This window comes from Saimiri boliviensis, chromosome 12, assembly GCF_048565385.1.
Source record: "Saimiri boliviensis isolate mSaiBol1 chromosome 12, mSaiBol1.pri, whole genome shotgun sequence".
NCBI lineage: Eukaryota > Metazoa > Chordata > Mammalia > Primates > Cebidae > Saimiri > Saimiri boliviensis.
In genome coordinates, this window is record NC_133460.1 from 40,104,662 (window position 1) to 40,130,247 (window position 25,586).

The 25,586-nt window shown below is 38.3% G+C and overlaps 1 protein-coding gene across 3 annotated transcripts in view; it reads right to left on the reverse strand.

Moving 5' to 3' along the window:
- ANK3 (ankyrin 3) overlaps positions 1 to 25,586 on the reverse strand; it is a 698,348-nt gene that overhangs the window by 377,901 nt on the left and 294,861 nt on the right. The window lies entirely within an intron of this gene.

Genomic DNA, 25,586 nt, shown 5'->3' on the forward strand with positions numbered 1-25,586 from the left:
TTTATACTTTAAGTTCTGGGGTACATGTACAGAACATGCAGATTTGTAGGTCTGTTACATAGGTATACATGTGTCATGATGGTTTGCTGTACCCATCAACCCGTCATCTACATTAGGTATTTCTCTTAATGCTATCCCTCCCCTAGCCCTCCACCGCCAAAAGGCTCTGGTGTGTGATGTTCCCTTTTGTGTTGATGTGTTCTCATTGTTGAACTCCCATTTATGAGTGAGAACATGCAGTGTTTGGGAGAATGATGGTTTCCAGCCTCATTCATGTCCCTACAAAGGGAATAGTATTCCTTAGTGTATACGTGCCGTATTTTCTTTATCTAGTCTAGTCCATCATTGATGGGCATTTGGGTTGGTTCCAAGTCTGCTATTGCGAATAGTGCCCCAAGAAACATATGTGTGCATATGTCTATAGTAGAATGATTTATAATACTTTATATACCTGATTCTGCAGGCTTTCTAAAGCTCATGAGCTCTTCTTGTATTGGGAGTGGCAACAAAAAAATAAAAATGATTTTGAAAACTGTGGCTGTGTGGAGCTTTTTTGTAAAAGTCATTTTTATTCATTTTTCCTATCTTCAACATATATCCATTCTAAAAATGTCAAATCATGCATTTAAAAACAGAATACCAAAAAATATACATTATGCTAAGTGAAATAAGTCAGTCACAGAAAGACAAATACTGCATGATTCCACTATATGAGGTATCTAAAATAGTCAACTTCAGAGAATCAAAGAGTGGAACGGCGGTTCTCAGGGGCTGCAGAGAGGGGAAAATGGGGGTGAGTAATCGATAGGCAATAAATTTTGGTCAAGCAACATGAATAACCACTAGAGACTTGCTGTACAGCTTTGCACTGATAGTCAATGGTATTATACTGCACTGTACACTTGAAAGTTTGTTAAGGGTAAAGCTCATGTGTGTTCTTACCACATTAAAATAAAACTTAAAAACTGCCACTCAAAAAGCACAGAATACATAAAAGGAAAATTTCAACTAGGAAAAATTTTTAAAAAATCATATTGCCACTACTCAGAAATGAGTACCATTAGTATTTTGTTGTATATTCTTCCAAGCCCCTCTTTAGATTTATATGTATTTGAATGTAACTCTTTTACCAAGAATATAATCATTCAAGTAGTTTTACAATCTGCTTTAAGATGTATTGTATGTTAACATATAATAAATGCCCATGTAGATCACTAAATCCTCTTCTATAACTTTTAAAAGGTTGTATAATATGCCATGTGATGTACCTGCCATTTTTAAAACCAGTCCCCTTCTATTATACATTTAGATTGCCTCTAATTTTTCTATGAGAGAAACAATGCTATAAATGACCACTTATCATCAGATGAGTTCACATACCCATAAGTAACTTAGGATACATTTCTGGAGGTAGATTTCAGGAAAGGTGAAATCAACCTGACTTAATGGCTAGGCTAAAATACATACTTAGAGACTGGTGGAATTAAACTGTATTTCTATGATCCCATTCCCAACTCTAGTTATTTCTTCTCTGTCCAAGAATTTTCTCTAACAGTTGGCAGACAGAACTAGAGGCATGCAGAAATATATTATCTATGCTATGTTTCCTTTTACCTACAATTTATTAACAACTGTAAATTATTTAAAACTCAAGCTATTTTTTAAACCAAAAGTGAATATATTCATGATAACATTTACCAGTGCCACATTTTGAATTATTCAAGTGTTATGGATCATAGAGTGGTAATATGGATCAAAAAGAAAGCTTAGAACTATACTGGCTTGAGGTTGTGTGGATAACCAAAATAAGTGATTTATAAAACTAAGAATATAAACAATAACAAATTGCATATTAATGGGGGAAATGGTTTTGATGAGACACCAAAGAACTTAACACTCAGTAAGGTCCAGGAAGATGCCTGAGGATTACTGTGTTATAACATTGATAGTAACATCAGACTACTTACATGAACTGTTAAATTCATAACAAATAATGTATATTGTCATAATATGCCTTAACATGCAATAGATTGAAAGAAATGGTCCTATATGCACACTCACTTGGAATTGGGGATGGGCTATATTTTTCCTCTCCATAAGTCTGACTTGTTTATGTGACTGACTTTAGGTAATAGAATGTATAAAAAAAAGAAGAAAAAAGCAATTTTGGACTAGTCCAAGCCTAGGCCTCAAGAGAATTTCCACATTTCCATTCTTTTTAGGAATACCACCAAGCCACCATGTGAAAAAGCTTGGGTTGGTCTGGTAGATCATCAGAAACATGTGGCCCATCACCCCATGCTCCAGACAATAGCCAGCTAAGCCCGAGCAGCAGTGTCACTAGCAGACTGGCAGGTAACCAAAGACCCTGTTTGTGGGAAACTGCCTGAACTACAAGAACTGCCTGGCTGATCCCAGCCCAATGGCCTGCCTATGGTTACATTAATAATTATTATTTTAAACCACTAAGGTTGGGGTGGCTTGTTATGTAGTGCAAGTAACTGATACCAAAAAAGGCTGAGAATATGAATCACAAATACTAGGCATAAAAGAGGGACTACCATTGCAAAGCCTATAGATAGTACAAAAGTAAATATTATGAACAACTTTATGCTAATAAATTGAAGTTAGGTAAAATGAATATATTTTTCAAAAAATGCAACTTATCAAAACTGACACAAGATGAAAAGGAAAATCTAAGGAGCCTATTTTTTTTTTAAAAGAAATTTAAATTACTACAAAAACAATCATCCCACAAAGAAAATTCCACACTTATATGGTTTTGCTGGTGGTTTCTATTGAACATTTTTTGGGGGAAAATATCAATATTACACTAACTCTTTAAGAAAATAGAGAAAATGAGGACACTTCCATTTGTTTTATGAGGCCAGCATAACCTTTGCACCAACCTAATAAACAAATTACGACTATGCACACATACATACCCCAGATTGATCTCTCTCATCAGGGGAAATGTAAAAATACTTTACAAGATATTAGCAAAATCAAATTTAATAAAGTGAGGCTTATTCCAGAATACAAGTTTGGTTTAATATTTAACAACTGGTTAAGACAATGCATTACATTAACAGAATGAGGGGAAAATGTCACAGGATCATCTCAATAGATGCAGATCATTTATTTGACACAATTCACTCATATATGATATTTTTTAAAAAGAGAAAACCTCAACAAATTAGAAAAAGAAGGAAATTTTCTCAATCTGACAGTTACCTACGAAAGCGAATATTACACATAATGGTGAAATATTGAATGCTTTTTTTCTAAGACTGACAAAAGTATTGGTACTCTTGCTACTTCTATTCAACGTTATACAGGAGACCTTAACCAGTATACTAAGGCAAAGGAAAAGAGAACCACAAGATTGGAGAGGAAGAGTAAAACTGGCTCTTTTTACAAATAACATGATGGTTAACATAGAAAATCCTAAAGAATTCATGAAACAATGCCTAGAACTAAAAAGTGTATTTAGCTTGGTTTCAGGATACAAAATCAACATACAGAAATCAGCTGTATTTTGTTTGATGGCTGCAAACAACTGGAAAATCAAATTTAAAAAGAACAATTCTACTTTTGAAAGCACCAAAAACCATAAAGTACTTTGGATAAATTTAATGAAAGACATGTGTAAATCCTCCACACTGTGAACTATAATCATTGCTTAGAGAAATTAAAGAAGATCTATATTAAGGTAGAAATATACTACACTCAAGGATTGAAAGACCCAATATTAAAATGAAAATTCTCCTCAAAACTGTAGGTTCAACACAATCCAATCATAACACCACAAGGTTTTTTTGTTTTCAGAAAACAGGCAAACTTACTATATGTTCTCTGGATATAAAGAACTTAGAATATCCAAAACAATCTTGAAAAATAATAAAATTAAAAGATTGACACTAACAAAATTTAAAATTTACTATTGTAGAAAGACACAATAGTCAAGACAGTATGGTTCTGGCATTAAGATAGATACCAAGAACAATGCAAGGGAAATAGACCTACATGCCTATTATCGATTCATTTTCAACAAAGTCACCAAAGCAATTCAATAAAGAAAATCTTCTGAACAAATCATGTAAAACAACAGAATATCCATATGACTAAACATAAACCTCAACTCCTACTTTACACAATACAAGTAATCCAAGAGAATCATACATCTAGACATGAAAACTAAAGCATTCAGAAGAAAGCACAGGGAAATAACTTTACAACATAAAGGTATGCAAACATTTCTTAAGACAGTATACAGAATACGGTAGCCACAAAATTCAAAAAATGTGTTACACTTCGTTAAAAGTTAAAGCTTTTGCTCTTCAAAGGCTGTTAAGAAAATGAATAGGCCACAAGTAGAAGGAAATATTCTCAAGAATGTATCTGATCAAGGATCAGTTGTTCAGAAAATATAAATGACTCCAACAAATCACAAGATAAACAACCCAGTTAAAAATGAACATAATACTTTAACAGACAATTACAAATTGGTCAGTATATAGTAGGGGACTAATGCAAATGAAATCTGACATGAGATACTACTATCTTCTACCAGAAAGGCTAAAATTAAAGACTGACAACACCAAATATTGGCAGAGACATAAAACAACCAGAACCCTAATACGTTGTGAGTGGAAGGTGTAACATTGCACAACCACTTATTTGGCAGTTTCTTAGAAAATAATATACCCTATAACCCAGCAATTGCACACCTAGATGTTTCCACAAGAGTTAAGAAAACGTATGTCCAAAATCACTTGCACTAGTAGAAGAATGTCTATGGAAGCTTTATTTGTAACAAAAAATTTGAAACAGCCCAGATGTTCATTAACAGGTGAATGGATAAACAAACTGGTGTCCACCTCCAGTTAATGACAATTAAAGAAGAAGAAAAAAAACCCTACGGTTACTGAGCATATTATGCTGAGTAAAAGCATCCTTTCTCAAATGAGTATACACTGTATGTTCCATTTACATGAAGTTCTAAAACAGGCAAAACTAATCTATAGTGAAAAAAAAATCAGAACAGAGGTTACTTCTGGGAGTGGAGTGAGGTGGGAATTGACTGGGAAGGGAGAAAATTTTCTGGGATGATAGTAACATTTCGCGTCTCAAAAAAAGGTGTGTGTTATTAAGTATATGCTTTTGCCAACAATCATCAAATGGTACATTTAAGTTTTGTGCATTTTATTGCATGTAAATTTTACCTAAGAAAAAAGTAAATAAATAACTCCAGTTAATGACAACATACTCGCTAATCTTAGGGTGAAATTTACTGTCAGTAAAATTGATGAATGTATAGAGAGACTGACAGGTGGATAAGTAGGTAATAAAACAAATACAGCAAAATGTTAATTGCAGAATGTAAGGGCAGGTACGTGGGCATTCACTGTATATTCTTTCTCTCTTTTTTTTTAGTTTGAAAATTCTCCAAACAGCATGTTGAGAGAAAAAGTAACAAATACTGCATGATAGACCATTTTTCAGTTTACATAAAATTACTATATACAACAGGTTACATTTGTATAACACCGTATGTTAGACAAGGCCCGAAATGTTACCAGTTTTCTTGTGGAAGAAACTCTCAAAGAGGACTTTGCTCCAAATGCCAGGGCAGTAACAGGGGTCAAACTTTTTTTGCCATCAAACTTTCTGTAAAGGGTGTAAAGGGCTATACAGTAGCTCTTCTGGCTTTCCAGACCATACGGACTATCAAAACAACTGAACTCTGCTTTTGTAGCATGAAAGCAGCCATAAATGATACATAAATTGACATGGCTATGTTCCAACACAACTTTATTCACAAAAACAGGCAGGCACTAGGTTTGGGCCATAAGTTGTAGTTTGCTGACCCCAACATCAGCAGTCCCCAACCATTTTGGCACCAGGGACTGGTTTCATAAATGACAATATTTCCAAGGATGGGGGAGTGGGGTGGGTGTGAGATAGTTTCAGGATGAAACTGTTCCACCTTTGATCAGGCATTAGATTCTCATAAGGGGCAAGCAATCTAGATCCCTCACATGCACAGTTCTCTATAGGTTTTGTGCTCCTCTGAAATTCTAATGCCACTGCTGATCTGACAAAAGGTGGAGCACAGGCTGTAATGCTTGCTCACCTCCTGCTAGGTAGCCCTGTTCCTAACCGGCCCAGGGGTTGGGGACTCCTGCCCTAGATAAGTTAGGTTTTCTCATTAAAGGTTAGTAATAGAAGGACTGACTTAGAGTCAAATTAATCTGGTTTTTGCCTATCACCTGGGGTTATCATGACAAGTAAATTTGGTAACTCCTAACAAGTAACTAGCACAGTGCCTGTTTTATAGCAGATACTTGGTAAATGTTTTTTTTTCTTTTTTCATTATCTTGCCTTTTCCTCATTCACTATTTTTTGCCACCAAATCTTTTGCCTGGGCAAATTATACCCAGAAAAGCAAGCCATTTAATGTCACTTGACCAAATCAATCAGCCATAATAGACCTTTTGTTCAGTAAATCCATAATAGTTGCACTAAAAATGGAAATATATAATTTTCCCTGCATTTTTTAGGCAAACTTTCAGATAGAAATTCGTTGAGAACCCTGCTGATTTTCTACTGTGTTCCATCACATGAAGGTCACAGTTACTCTTCCTCACCCAAACTAGAGCAAATTGGTAACCCCTGCTTTTGAGTGTCTCTCAGATCACTTCCATAATCCACATTATTTCATTTATTCCTTGGTGCCAAGCTGTGTGTTCAAAATTCCACTGAAAATTGATCTTTTCTTGAACTATGTGGCACCTACAAACTCTTATTTCTGGCCTCTCTCCAAATACCTTGAAGGAAACTGAGGCAGGAAAATATTAGTGTTATTCCCCTCTACAGAATTGTGAGGATGCAAATTATCCAACCATTTCTCAATTAATATATCAATGGGCAAAACTGCAAGAGTCTATGTGACTGTTATATTACAAGGGAAGAGACATTTTCCCCTTCCTTTAATGGCTTACAAAAATAATACTGTGATAGCAATTATAGATTCATTTAATGAATATTATGTGCCAAGCACTGTGATAAGTGATTCATTTTTTCATTTACACATTCATCAATGTCTATGGAAAAACTGCTACATGCCACAATTTATACAAACCATCCTATGAATTTATAATTCTTGTTTTATAAATTGTGTAAACTGAGGCTCAAGAGTAATTAAATGTCTTTTGCACAGGGCTCAGAAATGGCACAGACCAGATAACACAAATTACTCTAAAGACTTTCAATAAACATTATAACTGGATATTTTATGTCACATATTTAATGAATTTCTGTCCTTCTGAAGCAATGCAAAACGATGCTACACTTCTCTAGTATGGCTGTCCCCTCTCTGCCACTTGATTTTAATTCTGTGAAGAATGAATGAGGAGGCTCACATCTTAGCCTGCCACTGACTGTGTCTCCCACACTCTGCAGGCAGTGAATAATCAATAACTTTTGCTAACTGTGTCTACCCCTGTAGCCATCTGCTCAGGCAACTTAATTTCCAACACACCTTCTATGTGATGTTTTCTCATTTTCTTCCCAGCTTCTCTGGAATAAATCCACAGAATGCAATAGAATAAGGAATTCCCTTCCCTAAGAAACACTCCTTCCATTTTGAACTTTCCACTATACTCTATCAGCCTGACTGCTTATGATTTATGTGTCACTGTAGCATAGTTTGGATCTGTGTCCCCACCCAAATCTCATGTTTGTCAACCCTAGTGTTGGGGTGTGGCTTGGTGGGAGGTGACTGGATCATGAGGACATAGTTTCTCATGAATGTGTTAGCACCATCCCCGCTTCATACTGTATAGTGAGTTCTCATGAGACTGGTTGTTTAAAAGTGTATGGGACCCTCTCCTCCACCTTACCCTTACTCAGCCACGGGAAGATGCTTACTCCTGCTTTGTCTTCTGCTATAAGTAAAAGCTCCCTGAGGCCTCCCCAGACATTTTTCCTGTACAGCCTGCAGAACCAAGAACCAATTAAACCTCTTTTCTTATAAATTACCCAGTCTCAGTAAATTCTTTATAGCAATGTGAGAATGAACTAATACACGCTGTAATAAGAAAGAATAACTCTAGAGAAATGAGCAGTAAAGATCTAACACAAAAGAAAGTACCAATCTCTTTACTCCTTTGGGGACCAAAGTGCCATCTCAAGAGACCCTTTGCCCTAGTGCCTACATAGAAAACACATCTGTCACTGGAAACTGATATGGAAGCTTTTCTCTTGCAGCTGGGTTTGGCTTTCTTTTCCTCTTCTTCCGCCCTCCCAAACCCTTCAACTAGGCTTTTATATAAACTCAGCTCCTTCTGAGTAAAGACGTGCTTCTGAGATCAGTTAATAACACTGGTGCATTAACTAATTAACAAGAGTAAGGAGTTCAGAAAACAGGCATGGTGCAACGCTATCATTATGTGGCTTCTGCCTGCGTCTGCTATCCTCCTTAAGCAGGCAGTGGTGTCAATATATTTGGGAAGGCAAAGTGAAAATCCTTACTACAAGTCACCTGCTAAGTTCAAATTTCTTTTTCCTAAATTTACAGAAATAGCTAGCACTGCAGTGAGAGTTACAGCTGATTTCTCCTTTTTATGTGTTTCATTAAAAAGAAAAAGGCTCCCTTCATGCCATGTATTATCATCTTGCATTGCTTCAAAGTTCAGCTCATGAAACTTGCCACCCAACCCAAACAGCAAATTTCCCAGTTCTGGAGAGACTAAGAGAAACCAATAGCATTAGTTTCACTTTTCCACCAATTGGTACAGGCTCTCCATTCTGAAATGTGGAAGCTATTGCAAATATTCCTGTATATAGCTCATGGCAGAGAATATCAGTCTATGTGAGTATCATTTATTTAAAAAACAATGAATTCTTTTCTGATTAATTAAAAAGATGCATATATAAAGAAGTTGGCTGATTCACTTTCCACTGGTTATTTTTTTTAAAAAAGAAAATAAAGCTGAGAAAGTAGCATTTGCAAAGGAGTTTCTTTTTCCCTGTAAAAAGTCGGGCTCCTGTTTCTGATGCAGAGCAGCCTGCTTTCCCAATCAATATCAGAGGCCCTCCTGTCTCCATCTTGGGACTTCTCCTCTCCCACTCTATACTCTCTGCCTAGGACACCTCATCCATGCCCGCAGCTTGAATGATCATCTATGTGGGATGACTCATAGCTTAGACCCCTCCTCTAGCTTCTGATCCCAAAATTCAACTGCCTATTTGATGTCTTCCCTTGTATGTATCGAACTCAACATTTAAAAATATATGATGTGTCTCCCACAAGTCTGCCACCGTGCTTAGCTCAGAATGACACCATCTTCTGCCACCTTCCTTTCATCGAGGGTCACATGCTCTGACCCCTAGTCTCTCAGCTTCATCCTGTTGAGGCTTATCTCACTCCACAGGGTGCATACACTCTGGTCCTCTACCAGTTCCTGCACTTCCCCTCTTCACCTAGATGATGCCTCCTCAGCCTCCTAGAATCAGTTCAAGTATTGTATTCTTGATACCCTGATTGAGTAAACTCCTAACCTTGTAAATTTCATAGTATCACACACCTTGCTTAACAGTACTAGGCAGGCCAGGGGTGGTGGCTCATGCCTGTAATCCCAGTACTTTGGGAGGCTGAGGCAGAAGAATCGCTTGGGCCCAAGAGTTTGAGACCAATCTGGGCAACATAGTGGGACCCCACCTCTTTATACAAAAAGATTTCAAAAGTAAAAACAAAAATGGCATCACTCATAGTTGTAACTTTATATTCTTTGTGTATGATTTCCCCACACCAAGTCTTCAGTTCCATGGGGGAAGGGGTACCATCTGTTTTTCTTCACTATTGTGTTCCATAGAGTGTTTGACACTTAATAGATAGTTCTCATTAAATATTTGTTTGAAGAATGGAGAAGGGATGAAGGAAGACCTAACAGAAAGAATATTCATTCGTATCAAACTTTGGTTGGTGTAGCAGAGACTGGCTCGATATTTTTCAGTTTTCATGATCCTGGGGATGAAGCCATGTGACTGAAGATAAAAGGGGATGCAGATTGATTTGATATGTGCCAACTCTAGGCCAGGCTCTTAAAAACCTCCCACATAATATTTTTCTTTGAGACAAGGTCTCACTCTGTTGCCCTGTCTCAAGCTGGAGTACAGTTGTGCAATCACAGCTCACTGCATCCTCAAACTCCTGGGCTCAAAGAATCTTCCTGCCTTGGCCTGCTGAGTTGCTGGGACTACAGGTGTATACCACAATGCCTGGCCAATTTTTTTTCCTTTTTTTTTTTTTTGCAGTGACAAGGTCTCACTATGTTGGTCTCAAACTCCATGGCTCAGGCAATCCTCCTATCTCTGCCTCCTGAAGTGCTGGAATTATAGGTGTGAGCCACTATACCTGGCCTCTCCCATTCAGTCTTTGTCTCTCTCCTTCCCTTTTCTCCTACTGGCTTTTGACCCAGCCATCAAGGATCCAGTGGGGAAACTCCAAGGAACCAGTGAATAATGAAGTTCCAAGCTGGAAGGCACTTGGTTTCTAAATAACTGTGCAGCCCCTACACCAAGCCACATAGACAGTGATGTGAACCAGAAACGAACTTTTATTGTGTTAGATTTGGAGGTTGTTTTAGCAGTTAGGTTTCACTGAGTTACAGAATTAGGAAGAGGAAGGAAAAAGTAGTTATTACTTTCTGTGATTTTTTTTTTTTACACAGAATATTTTATTTTTCACTTGAAAAAGAAAAACAAAAGTTATGCCAGTTTTCTTTAGGGTTCAGAAGTACGTATCTTTCAAAATGTACAACTAGTTAGTAATAACTGTACTTTCTGGTCAGGGCAACATAAACCGAGAAGTAGCAAACTTCATTAAGCCAGATGAAGTTTTTGTGCTATTAAGGATAAGTAGATGAGATGTTTTCTTGATGGTTCTTTTGTGTGTATGAGAAAATAACAAAAGCAGCCAAAAGAGCACCACTTCTAATAGAGCAGGCCTGGGGAGAAGGGACCATATGCAGGCAGTCTGCTTCTCAGTCTCTGGAGGGGTGGAGGTGGGGAACATTGGCAGAGAGCCTGACTCCAGCTGGGGCAGGTACCTGTGTGCCCATCTTACCAACCTTGGAGAAGTAGAAATATAAATGAATAAAGCAGCACCACAGTAGACTGGAGAAGAGCCCAGACTCCAGAACCAGACTGCCTGAACACAAATCCCAGAGTGATCACTTACTAGAAAAATAACCTTAGACAAGTGACCCTGTCTGCCTGTGCCTCAGTTTCCATATTTCTAAAGTGTAGAAATGAGGATACAGAAAAAAGTACTCATGAGGTTTCTATGGAGATAAAATGAAAGAATATTTGTAAAGTGCTTAATCCAGTAAGTACGATATAAAAATAAGGAGTCCAATTAAAAAAGAAGAAGAGAGCCAGGGCAATTAATCCCAGCTGTGTACTGCCTAGTTCTAACGAATCCTACAATTTTTCTTGAAGAAAAGCTACTTTTGAATCTTTAAAAAGCTTATGAATACCATAGAATAAATAATAAAGTAAATAGCCCTAAAAGTGTCTGGTAGACGGTATGTGAGGAGGGAATTCCTCATTGGCTGCTGGTTAGGAAGCAGGTAGGAAGATGTTCCCAGCCACCAGGTAGACAAACTACTACGTGTGTTAATTTTCTGTGTCAACTTGACCGGCTGCAGGGTGCTCAAGATTAAGCATTATTCTAAGTGAGTCTGTGAGGGTGCTTCTGGATATGATTAACGTTTGAATCTATGAACTCAGTAGTGTAGACTGCCCTCCCCAATGCGGATGGGCCTCATCTAATCCCTTGAGGGCCTGAAGAGAACAACAGAAATTGACCTCTTCCTGCCTGATTGCTTGAGCTGGTATATCCGTCTTCTTCAGCTTAGTTGTCAGGTCTTCAGACCCACGTTGGAATCTACTTCATTGGCTCTGCAGGCTCCCAGACCTTTGGACTAGGGACTGCATTACACCACTGACTTTCCTGGGTCTCCAGCTTGCAAATGGAAGATTATAGGACTTCTCAGCCTCCATAATCACCGCAAACCAATTTCTGACAATAAATCTCTCTTTGTATATTTCCTATTGGTTCTGTTTCTTCAGAACACCCTAACTAATACACAATGTGAGTGTTAAAAAAATCTGTCAATTACTTACCAGCTATTAGGAAGGTTTAGCCAGAGTAGCTTCCTTAGAGCTGAGACTGTCTATAATTTTCACTATGCTAGCACCATTGCTAATTACACCCAGAACGGAGAGAACATCCAACAAACATTTAACTAATTTTCTCTCTCTAATGATGATCAGGACTTTCTATTTAGAATTATGATTATTTCAATGTGTGTGTCTTATTTCTCTCTCTCAAGTCACTTGAGGACAGAGTCCACACTTCATTTATCTTTTTATTCCCACCCAGCATGCTATCTGGTACATAATAAGGACTCAATAAATAACTGAAAGAGTTAATGAATCGATAAAAGGTTGGAACACCCACTAAAGTCTACTCATTAATAAACCTTCCTTCCAGTTTCAGAAACAATAAAACCTGACTTTACAAAACTGAACTGTGAAGTACAAAATAATTATCACCTTTCTATGATACTAATATTGAGCCTTTTTATAAAAGAGATTGTAGCAATTCTAGCCACTTCTTCCTCACTAAAGTTTTATGACGTTGAATGAAGACTTTATTTTGGCCAATTTACTATAGGCAATATTGAGTTCATAAAAGAAGTCTATTTCCTCTTCTGATACTATGGCACATAGTATACAAGTGAAGAATTCATGAAATTAATGGGAATGAATATGAAAGTGGGGGCTGCCACGTTCCTTTATGTTAGAACCTGTAAAACTTCTATGCCAGTGCCTCAGCTAAAGCTCTACAGAATAAGTGTTTGAAAAGATGACAGATAAAATCTTTATTATACTGACAATCTTCTCCAGTTCCCAAGGTAGTTATTGAGTAGTTTCTCTGCTCTTTGGAGAGAATATAAAAATCTCTAAGACCTATTACTTGAATTTCAAAACAATATTGCTCACTATCAAATATCACACTAACCTTTGGGAAATCTGGGAGATTCTGCAAAATAAAATAAGTATGTAATTCTATAGAAGTATGGGGAAAAATCAATTTTACTCCAGGAAAAAGGGAGTCAAAATGTTCTTTTCAGAATAATGCAGAGTATTTAATAGATATGTAATAAACTAAAACAGGAGAGGTGTGGCGATTCATGCCTGTAATCTCAGCACTTTGGGAGGCCCATGAAGGTAACTCATTTGAGCCCAGGATTTCAATACCAGCTTGGGCAACATGGTGAAACCCTATCTCTACAAAAGAAATTGAAAATAATTAGCTGGGTGTGGTGGTGCTTGTCTGTGGTTCCAACAACTAGGAAGGCTAATGTGCAAGGATCACTTTAGCCTGGGAGTTTGAGGCTGCAGTCAGCCATGATGGTGCCACTACACTCCAGCCTGAGTGACAGAGTGAGACTCTATCTCAAAAACAAACAGAGAAAAAAAAAACTAAAACACACTCTCAAATGCTCTGTAATTCAAGTTGAACATAAAAGGAAATATTCATATTATAATATAGGCACTGTAATTTTGTCTCCAGTTTTTGAGACATTTGCGATTTGAAAAAAGTGGTTTCCATTAGTCTCACATCACAGAAACGATGGCATTTTAAGTTACCAGCATTTATGTTTATCATGGAAAACATGCCTACAAGAGATCTGTTCTGTGGGACAGATTCAATCCTGCTTCCAGCAAGTCCACTAACCCACTTCCTGCTGGGAAGGGCGGCATTGAACCATAGCCTGTTGTGTTCAGCCATTCAGTGTACTCCCATATCTACAAGAATTGGATTTTGAAACGTAACAGGGATACACAAAATTTCTCAGCATCATGCGAGGTTATAGCAATGAAGATCAATTTTCGGTGCAGTTCAAGGAACACAAGAAATATCCACAAGTAACCACAGTAAAGGACAAGCTTGCCTAATTAATTGCAAAAAAAAAAAAAAAAAAAAAAAAAAAAAAAAAAGATGGTATAAAGAAGCAGCTGTACAGTTTTTTGAGGGAGATCTCCTTTGGAGATAGGGAAGGAAGCCACAGTGGAAGAACAAGGATTGGAGGTTGAGGAAGGTTTAAATGAATGTACCTTCTCTCCTACACGCCATGGACTACCAGAGAAGGGTAGATGGTGCAATGCTGGCAAAATCTTATTTTATATGTTACAGGATGTTCAAATCATATGGTTCAGTAGCTCTTTTTGGCTGAAGGCATAAAAAGGTGGTGGCAGCTACCTCCACCTTTCAAAATGAGCTATTGGACACCTAAGCAACATTTGCCAAAGGAGTATCTGAGAGACAGTTCTGTAGCCTTAGTGTTCTTACCTTCAGACTGTATTAAAAAGGCTGAGAGGAAGTCCTGAAGATTAGAGAGAAATCATTTGGAGATATTATCAGTATGCTCTGACTAATCTCCACCCACAATGACTGTGAGAATACAGTCGAGGAATTTCCTTCGAGGTCTTCTGGAATTCCAGGGGCTGAGTGGACCAGTCCCTGACACATGCCTGAGGGAATGTCCATGCCAGAGGTGGTGGCTGTTGAAGGGAAGAAGCAGGAGGAGAAAGAACAAGCCAGATTGTATTGTCAGCTGCCCCTGTCCTACCTGCAGCAAGGCCAGAGTGCACAGGTTTCTCCTGTGATCAGCTGTAGGCTATGGGGTAAAAAGAGACAGTCTGGCCTGGAGCTACTGAAAATTCTGCCTGTGAGGACCTCTGGAAGGAGCAGCATGCATCTGGTACTCCAGTATTCCCAGAGGCCAAGGGAGGAAAATGAGCAGACCAGCCTGTGTTTTTGGAAGAAGGCTCCTAAAACCTGCAATCAGTCAGGGGCAGCTTGGATCATCTGCAAAATGCAAGACGAACAACCTTTAAATTCCTCTTAAATGACCAGAGGAAACTATTGCCAGATGACATTGTTCTCACCTCTGCTCCCTCCACCTGCTGCAACCCCAGAGTGTCCAGAGTTAGCCACCAGGGAGAGGGAGGATAAATGTGCAGCAGGAAAGTAAGCAGGAAACCTCTACACTCCCAAGCCCTGCTACAGGCTTCCAAATAGGCTGGAGCTGGAGGAGGGAAGAAGCTTGACCATCCAGTGAAATTCTGGGTTACTATTATACTCAAACCAACCTGTTAATTACCTAAATGCAAGTATTTTTTGACCAAAAGTGGCCAGAGGCTTTTTGTTATATAAGAGTCACAGAGTTTTAAGCCCTAATATTTCACCCAAGCAGCAAAGAAAACAGTACCTGACCAAAAAAAAAAAAAAAAAAAAAAAAAATTAATGGACAACAGGTGCGTTGAATAAAGTTCCTGTTCATTCAGATACTAGTACACTTACATATGGCATTGGTTAAAGCAATGATAATTTCTATTTCTGTTTATCGTACAGTCTGAATGTGTGTCACCCCACCCCCATTCATGTGTTGACATTCTAACCCTCAATGTGATGGTATAAGAAGGTGAGGCCTTTGGGAGGTGATTAAGTCATGAGGGTGGAATCCTCATGAATGGGATTGGTGCCCTTATTAAAAAAAAGTTCCAAGAAAGACCCTCATCCTTTCTACCATGCGAAGACAAAATGAAAAAACACCATCTATGAACCAAAAGGTAGGTGCTCAGACACCAAACCTATCAACACCTTAATCTTAGATTTTCCAGTCTCACAAAACTGTGAGAAACAGATTTCTGTTATTTATGATATACCTGGTTTGTGGAATTTTGTTATAGCGCCCGAAATGGATGTTTCTATTAAAATAGAAAATGGATAATAATAAACAATTAATATTACATGCAAACACACAGATGAATCTTAAAAACCTGTTAACCAAAATAAGTCAGACATACACACATCTGTGAATATATTAAAAATCATTAAGTACATGTTAAATGGGTACACTGTGTGGTGTATAGATTATATCTCAGAGGTGTTTTTATTTTATTTATTTATTTTTTGACATGGAGTTTCCCACTGTCACCCGGGCTAGAGTGCAATGGAGTGATCTCGGCTTATTGCAACCTCCGCCTTCTGGGCTCAAGTAAGTCTCCTGTCTCAGTCTCCTAAGTAGCTGGAATTAAAGGTGCCCACCACCACATCCATCTAATTTCTTGTATTTTTAGTAGAGATGGGGTTTTACTATGTTGGCCTGGCTGGTCTCGAACCCCTGACCTCATGATCCACCTGCCTCAGCCTCCCAAAGTACTGGGTTACAGTCATGAGCCACCATGCTCGACCTCTATGAAATTCTAAGTGACAAAATTCATTATCAGTGGTGCTTAGTGAGTTGTGGGGAGGGGATTGCAAAGAGGTGTTACATTAGGAAACTTTTGGAATGATGGGAAAGTTCTGTATTTGAGCTGTACAATACAGTAGCCATCTAAGGCTATTTAGATATATTAACATTTTAAACATTAAGTAAGTTAAAAAAAAGTCATTTTCTCATACTAGCTCGTTTCAAATGCTCAATAGAAACATTAGCCTATGGTTACCATATTAGACAGCATAGAACATTTTTATCATCACCCAAACTTTTACTGGGCAGTGATGTTCTATATCTTCATTTCACTGGTGGTTACAAGGGGTCTCATTTGTTACAACCCATGAAGCCATACCTTAAAGCTGAATGTTTTAAGATATATAAACTACACTGTAATAGAGTTGACTACAAAAATTGTTTCTGAGAGAAAATTACACCACAAATAAACTGTTCTCCAAGACTAGGAGAATGACTCTACAGGGAAGGAGATGGTGGTAAAGAAAGGATGGCTGAGGCCAGTTGTCTTGGCTCACGCCTGTAATCCCAGCACTTTGGGAGGCCACGATGGGTGGATCATGAGTTCAAGACCAGCCTGGCCAACATGGTGAAACCCCATCTCTACTAAAAAATACAAAAATTAGCTGGGCACGGTGACAGGTGCCTGTAATCCCCTGCCTACAGGTGCCTGAGGCAGGAGAATCACTTGAACCCGGGGGGTAGGAGGTTGCAGTGAGCCAAGATCGTGCTACTGCACTACAGCCTGAATGACAGGGCGAGACTCTGTCTCCAAAAAAAATAAATAAAAAGAAAGGACAGCTGAGAGAAGCAGAATCTCTAGATTAGGCAGGAGGATCTGATGAAGGACACCTTGCAGCAAACAGCAGGCAGAAAGGAACCGCATTAGCTGCACAGGGTTGAATTGACAAGAAAATGTTTGAGATTTAGCAGAGACCTCCGGGGAACATGTACACTCGGGGAAAAAGTGAGTCCTAGGTATTGGAGATAAAGGTTCTAGAAGATGTCATTAGTAAAAGTTAATCATTAAGCCATGACACAGGTGGTTTGAGAACCAGCAACTTGATGGGGGCCAGCTGAGAAAATGGAGTGCCCCTCACCAACCAGAGTTAAAAGAAACAGTTGTAAACCTGGCCAGTGCCTGAAACCTGGGGTGAAAACACATATAGAAGCTGGTCTGACCATCCAGCTAGTTTTCTAGCACATGCCTGGTTTCATGGAAACAGAGGAATTCTGTGTAAGGTTGGTGTTTTATAAAATAGTTCTGATCTCAGAAACAGAAGTAGGCATTGTATGCAGCAGGTTGCAACTAAACAATGGATGAAGAAAAAGATAAGTGAAAGGTGATGTGCCATTTATGAAGTTAGCAACCTGCAGAAAGACTGGATGAAAACCTGCAGGAATTTCGTGGTTTTCATGGAAAGCTAGCTCGTACTATTGGAGGGACACAGACTGGCAGGTGGATGATGTCACAATTAGGACCAACAGAAATAAATAAGATCCTACTCCCTGAAGAGAACTCTGGGAAAGGAACATTAAGAAAATGGGTACCAGTGTCTTTTTCTTGAATACCCTTGGATCCCCTGCTTAGTAAACAGGCATTCATTTAGATACAGTATCAAGATAATCACTCAAAATAAAACATACTAATTATAATAGAAAGTCTTAAAAAATTGTGCTTTTACCACATACACATTTCTATTTTCTTGAAGTAAAAATACTTATCTAGTTACCACCTACTATCTGTGAGATCTACATCTAACAGGAAAGGACAGGTGATTTTTGCCTGTGGCATATTTTTTGGTCTGTTCCTTCTTCAGTTATCAGAGCCCTAGTTCTGACTCATCATTCCTGAGATGGACTATTGTAGCCACCTTACCTCCAGTCCTGGCCTCCTGATATGCACTGTCCAGGTCACAGCCAGACTGGTCCATCTGAAGCACCATTGTGACCATGATTTCAAAAGCTTCCCCAACTCTGACTTCCAGTAGAGTCTCAACAAATACACATCATACTGACTCACTGTTCCTATTGCTTCTGCCTGGAACCTGCTTCCTATGTCTCATCAGGTGGTTAATTTGTTACACCTGCACCCAAGTATCATTTCCAGCAAAAGCCTTCCCCAATCGCCAGGTTGCCCAAGTACCCTTCCTCTTTGCTTTCATAGCTGCACTTACTGCATTATTAAGGTTATCTGTTCATATTTCCTCTATATTTATTGAGGAAAAGTGGGTTTTATTTTTTTAATGCCTAGGACCAAAACTGTTGATGATCTAAATATAATAAGAAAATCTAACAAAATAGTATCAAAATAATAAATGTAATAAAAATTGGGTTGCCAGATTCAGTAAATAAAATATAGGATTCCCAGTTACATTATCAGATAAACAATGAATAATTTTTAAAGTATAAATATGTCGCCAATATTGCATGGGACATACTTATACTAGAAAATAATATTTCTTATTTACCTAAAATTCAACTTTAACAGGGCATTCAGTATCTGACCTGGCAACCCTAAATAGAAATTTTAAGACAGCATACAAAATTACTACTACTCTGCCATAAAAAAATAAAAATTTTGATACATGCTACACATATGAAACTAACACATGTTAAGTGAAAATGCACATAAAAATACTGCATGATTATACTTACATGAAATATCTAGACTGGGCAAGTTCACAGAGAGATATGAGATTTCTGAGGGGGAAGAGGAGAATTGGCAGCTATTGCTTAAATAGATAAAGAGTTTAAGTTTGTGGTGAGAAAAGAATTTTGGAGATAGTAGGGATAGTTGTACAACATCTGAATATAATCACTGTCAGTGAATTGTGTACTTAAAAATAGTTAAAGTGGCAAATTTTATCTTTTATTACAATAAAAAGCGGAAATAAAAGGGAAAAATCTTTTTTTTTTTTTTTTTTGAGGTGGAGTTTTGGTCTTGTTACCCAGGCTGGAGTGCAATGGTGCGATCTTGGCTCATCGCAACCTCCGCCTCCTGGGTTCAACCAATTCTCCTGCCTCAGCCTCCTGAGTAGCTAGAATTACAGGTATGCACCACCATGCCCAGCTAATTTTTTGTAATTTTAGTAGAGACGGGGTTTCACCTTGTTGACCAGGATGGTCTCAATCTCTTGACCTCGTGATCCACCTGCCTCGGCCTCCCAAAGTGCTGGGATTACAGGCGTGAGCCACCGTGCCTGGCCAGGAAAATCATTTTTAATAAATGCGGAAGAGGAAAGGAAAGGTTGCCATCTCTGAGAACTCCATATAAACTACAGTGATGCCAAGAGCAGAAAATCAAACATCGCATGTTCTCACTCATAGGTGGGTGTTGAACAATGAGAACACATGGACACAGGGAGGGGAGCACTACACAGTGGGGACTGTTGGGGGGAAGTGGGGGAGGGATGGGGGTTGGGGAGGTGGGAAGAGATAGCATGGGGAGAAATGACGGATACAGGTGAGGGGAAGGAAGGCAGCAAACCACACTGCCATGTGTGTACCTATGCAACAATCTTGCATGTCCTTCACATGTACCCCAAAACCTAAAATGCAATAAAAAAAAAGTAAAAAAAAACAAAAAAACTACAGTGATGCGACGAGAGTGGGGAGGAGGCAACTGTACCACTTACCAGCCTGTTGGACTAGAACAATCAGGTTTTGATTTCCCAAAGGAAAATCTACTGGAAGACAATGAAGGGGGGCAATGCACATTGACTCCCAGCAGGTACTGGAGGTAGACAGTGGTCTTGTGACTGACTTCCCTTTACTCCGTAGGAGTTCTCCCAACCTCACTCTAAAGAGCAGGCTACCATAGATCTACTCTAAAGTAGACAGGCACTCCAGGGGTGTGTTAACCAGGTGCAAGTAATCCCACTAGATCTTTTCAAATATGTAGTTAAAATCCAACCACACTCTTATATTTTAAACATAGCGTTTGTATCCTCATTCAGAAATGGTCATTACTGTATAAACAAGTTGTATCAGTCAGGACTATATTTAAAACCCACAGGCTTTAATTAATTAGGAGATAGTCTCATGACCAAAAGGAAAAAGTTTATATTCCAAACAATCCAAAAAGAGGGAACCCTTCCCAAATCATTTTATGAGACCAACATCATCCTGATACCAAAACCCGGCAGAGACTCAACAAGAAAACTTCAGGCTAATATCCATGATGAACACAGATGCAAAAATATTCAATAAAATACTGGCAAACCAATTGCAACAGCACATCAAAAAGCTTATCCATTATGATCAAGTAGGCTTCATCCTGGGGATGCAAGGCTGATTCAACATATGCACATCTACAAACATAATTCACCACATAAACAGAACCAAAGACAAAAACCACACGATTATCTCAATAGATGCAGAGAAGGCCTTCGACAAAATTCAACAGCCCTTTATGTTAAAACTGTCAATAAACTAGCTATCAATGGAACCTATCTCAAAATAACGAAAGGTATTTACAACAAACCCACAGCTAATATCATACTGAATGGGCAAAAACTGGAAGCATTTCCTTTGAAATCTGGCACTGGACAAGGATGTCCTCTCTCACCATTCCTATTCAATATAGTATTGGAAGGTCTAGCCAGAGCAATTAGGCAAGAAAAAGAAATAAAGGATATTCAAATAGAAAAGGAAGAAGTCAAATTGTCTCTATTTGCAGATGACATTATTGTATATTTAGAAGACCCTATCATCTCAGCCCAAAATCTCCTGAAACTGATAAGCAACTTCAGCAAAGTCTCAGGATATAAAATCAATGTGCAAAAATCACAAGCATTCCTATACACCAATAGCAGACTTACAGAGAGCCAAATCAAGAAGGAACTGCCATTCACAATTGCTACAAAGAGAATAAAATACCTAGGAATACAACTAACAAAGGATGTAAAAGACCTCTTCAAGGAAAACTACAAACCACTGCTCAACAAAATAAGCAAGGACACAAACAGATGGAGAAACATTCCATGCTCATGGTTAGGAAGAATCAGTATCCTGAAAATGGTCATACTGCCCGAAGTAATTATAGATTCAACACTATCCCCATCAAGCTACCAATGACCTTCTTCACAGATGTGGAAAAAACCACCTTAAACTTCATATGGAACCAAAAGAGAGCCTGCATAGCCAAGTCAATTCTAAGCAAAAAGAACAAAGCTGGAGGCATCACACTACCTGACTTCAAACTATACTACAAGTCTACAGTGATCAAAACAGCATGGTACTGGTACCAAAACTAATATAGACTAATGGAACAGAACAGAAGCCTCAGAGGCAATGCCACACATCTACAACCATCTGATCTTTGACAAACCTCACAAAAACAAGCAATGGGGGAAAGGATTCCCTGTTTAATAAATGGTGTTGGGAAAACTGGCTAGCCATGTGCAGAAAGCAGAACCTGGATCCCTTCCTGACACCTTACTCTAAAATTAACTCCAGATGGATTAAAGACTTAAACATCAGACCTAACACCATAAAAACCCTAGAAGAAAACCTAGGCAAAACCATTCAGGACATAGGTGTAGGCAAGGACTTCGTGACCAAAACACCAAAAGCATTGGCAACAAAAGCCAAAATAGACAAATGGGACTTAATTAAACTCCAGAGCTTCTGCACAGCAAAAGAAACAATCATTAGAGTGAACCAGCAGAATGGGAAAAAATTTTTGCCATCTACCCATCTGACAAAGGGCTAATATCCAGAATCTACAAAGAACTAAAACAGATTTACAAGAAAAAAAAAACAAACCCAATCAAACAACCACAACCACAACAACAGAAAACAAACAAACAAAAAAAGTGGGTGATATAAACATTTTAATTTTTTAAAATAAATAAAAGGTCTTAGACAAAAGTTCAGATTAGATACTATAGAGCAGGAGTTTGAACATGGCTTGAGGTTCAGTGATGAAGAAATCTGTTTGCACACTCTGATTCGATGCTTGTAGTAGTTTTTAAATATCGACCCTGTCTTGCCTTTTAACTTTGAATAACTGACACCAAAGTCTTCCCCCAAAGTTTCTACCATTAGTTACCCTTGGCTAAGACTTAGAGCCACAGATTCCTGGTTATTAAAAAGTCACGAGGAATAAACATTCATTCATTCATTCCTCCATTAACTTATTCATCCATACAGCTGCCAACAAATACCTGCTGAGTATCTTCTATGTACAAAATTATTCTGTTTCACGTGTGATTAGTAACGTGAATTTTAACTGACAAAGGCTGCTCTAAACTTTCAGTGATTTGCCAAGAGATACAGATCCTCTATTGCTATCCAAGTTCATTGAAATAATCATAAAGATCTGCCTAAAATATTAAAATCTATGCTTCTAGGGACAAGGAGTGACACATCTTTATAAGATTCTTATCTTTTGGATTTCAGTTCTATTTGGATTCAGCAACACATTATTTTATTCATTTCTAGGTAATAAAGCTTGTGCAATCATTTTCCTTTAATAATGCCTTCCATTAATTTGGTTCAGAAACATAGCCTATTTCATTTTTCCCTCCTAAGCTGTAATGGCATTTGCACAGCTGTTGCAATAAGGAAAGTTTTTAAAATGCAAGTAAGAAGTAGGTAGACTGCACAAGCTAATAAAGAGAGCTTTGCCAAATATTAAATGTTCTCAGTCAAAATAAGCATACTAATAAAATAGAAAGCTCATGCAGGAGTGATTTTCAGTAGTTGTAAAATATGAAAATTTTGCTTTGACTTTTACACATATGGAGAAAACAGAATACATGTTACCACACGAGAATGCGAGCTCTCCATGGCATTTCACAATGAGGCACTATTGACATTTGGGGAAAGACAATGCTTTACTGTACGGGACAGTTGTGTGCACTGAAGGGCAAAGGGCTGATACTACCCCCGACTTCTACCCACTGATGCCAGTGGTGTCCCTCCAGTCACCACCACAATCAAAACACTTCCCGATAATTTCAAAAGACCCATAAGGAAGTAGTGTTTGTCTAGATGAAAACCCAACTAGTGGAATTCTCCCATAAATATGTCCTAAATATATTTTTAGGGCAAGAGGAGCACCAACGAAGACAATTGCTTACAAAAAACTTGCTTGTGGTCTATTTCCACGTTAGGTATCTGCACACGGCCTTCCTTTATTATTGACAATTATTTGATTTTTAAATAAAAGAAATAAAAAGAAAATAATATCCATAGTTGCCTCTGAGTTAAAACGTCTTAATACTAGGTGGGGTAGGGCAGTCTGGAATACCTATTCTGTAACCATGATTCTCCATCTTTCTGTTTTTACAGAACACTCTAGTATTTTTATTACCAGGACTTTAAATAATCAAGCTATAACAATATGCTGGCTTAGAACATCTAGAATAGTGTCCGTGGTTGTCACTCTTCATTGGGATAAAGTTCAGGCTGAGTCCCTGTGGACAACTGCCATGACTCTCTCTCTTACATACTAATAAAACAAAGTTCTTGTATATGTCTATTAAAAAAACTATATTTACCAGTAGCTTCATGTTGCCCCGCATTTTACCTCTTAAATAAAACCAAGTTGGTCCCCACTCTTCACTGTATTTCATGAACAATTAAGTTAGCCAGGATGCTACCAGGCAGGCAAGCTGATAAAGCTATAAAAACCCAGAACATGCACTTTATACGCTGATCCAAATGTGTTAGTATCCCTGTGCAAGGTTTATGTATTCTGGAGCACCACAGTATGCTGGCTGCAAATAACTCTCCTGCCATTCTTTCATAAAAATTATGCTGAGGGTGGCTTTAAAGGAAAATAAAGTTAATTTTGAGGTTCACATACGATTTTTAATATTGGCAAATATGTATTATTTCTTTGTGCGTTCCAGATTTTGTCAAGGAATCTTACATTTTGAAAAGCTGTGCCCGACTGTCAGCACTTTGCCATGCCATGATAAAGTCAGAGGACAGCAAAAGTTTGATTTACAGTCTTGGTTACAAATGTGGAATTTAAGCTCCCCCTATCCGGGAGTCACTATACTTAGGGTGACCACACGTCCTGGTTTTGGCCAGCACAGTTCCAGTCACATCCGTCCTCTCAAATTATTGTTAATAGTGCTCCCTTTCATTCTCAAGAGTGTGATAAATTATACCATCACTCTCATTATACTGAGAGTTTATGAGAGATATTGAATAAGGTCACCAATAAGAGAATCTAAAAAACTAATTTTAGTGGAAAAAACAATCAAGTCTTTCTTTAATATCTGTCCACTGAATAACTGTAGAAATAGTGACTCTTTAATACAGACAGTATTCAAAGATAGAGATGTATCCTAGCTCCAAAGAAATAATCAAGAAGGGCATACGAAGAAAATTCAGGTCAATTACACCAAACATTTTTGAGTTCTTCATATACGAATATGCTTGGGATTAGAAAATAAGAAAAAAGTTCCTTGTGCCCTTGAGAACCGTGTAACTTAGGATTTGCTGGACCAGACAGAAATGAAAGCAGAATTGTTGGATGCATTGTGCTGTAGCAGTTAGTTCCCTCCATTTCCTGGTTCCAAACCTTGGGAAAGACAGTGAGTTGCTCTGAAAATGATTTTTATCACATGAAAAATCTAAATAGTATCCCTCTTATAGCTTGATTCTATTCAACAGACCTTTCCTAATTGCCTGTGCGCCAAGTATGTGGTGGTGACAGATACTGCAGGAGATGTTAACAATGGTGACGTGTGATAATGAAATGTAGACATTACTTTGTATTCAATTTCTTATTTCAGTGACAGTACACAGAAGGGCATATATGACCCCCAAAGAGGGGTCTTTAGGCCAGCCAGAGATGGGAAAGAGTATGGTTCAGGGCAGACTTTTTAGACTAGATGGGGCCCGAGCTGAATATTGAAGGCTAAATAGCAGATGGGCATGTTAATAGGAAAAAATTCAGGCACAGAAGCAGCAAAGATATGAAAAGGTGACACTTCTTGGGGTGCGTGTGGAAATACAAGTGAGGTGAAATACATTTCAGAGTAGAGAGTGACAAAAAGGGAAGCTGGAGAGTTGGGCGCGGCAGGCGATGGAGTCTTGGTACACTCAGGTAAGAACCTTGCGCTGTTCCTCTAGGCAAGTGAGGAGTTGCTGAAGGGTTTTACTGGGTAAGTGGCAGAGTCAGACTTGTGTTTTAGACCCATAATTTTGGCAGCAAGGGAAAGATGGATTTGAGCTCAGAGGACAATAACA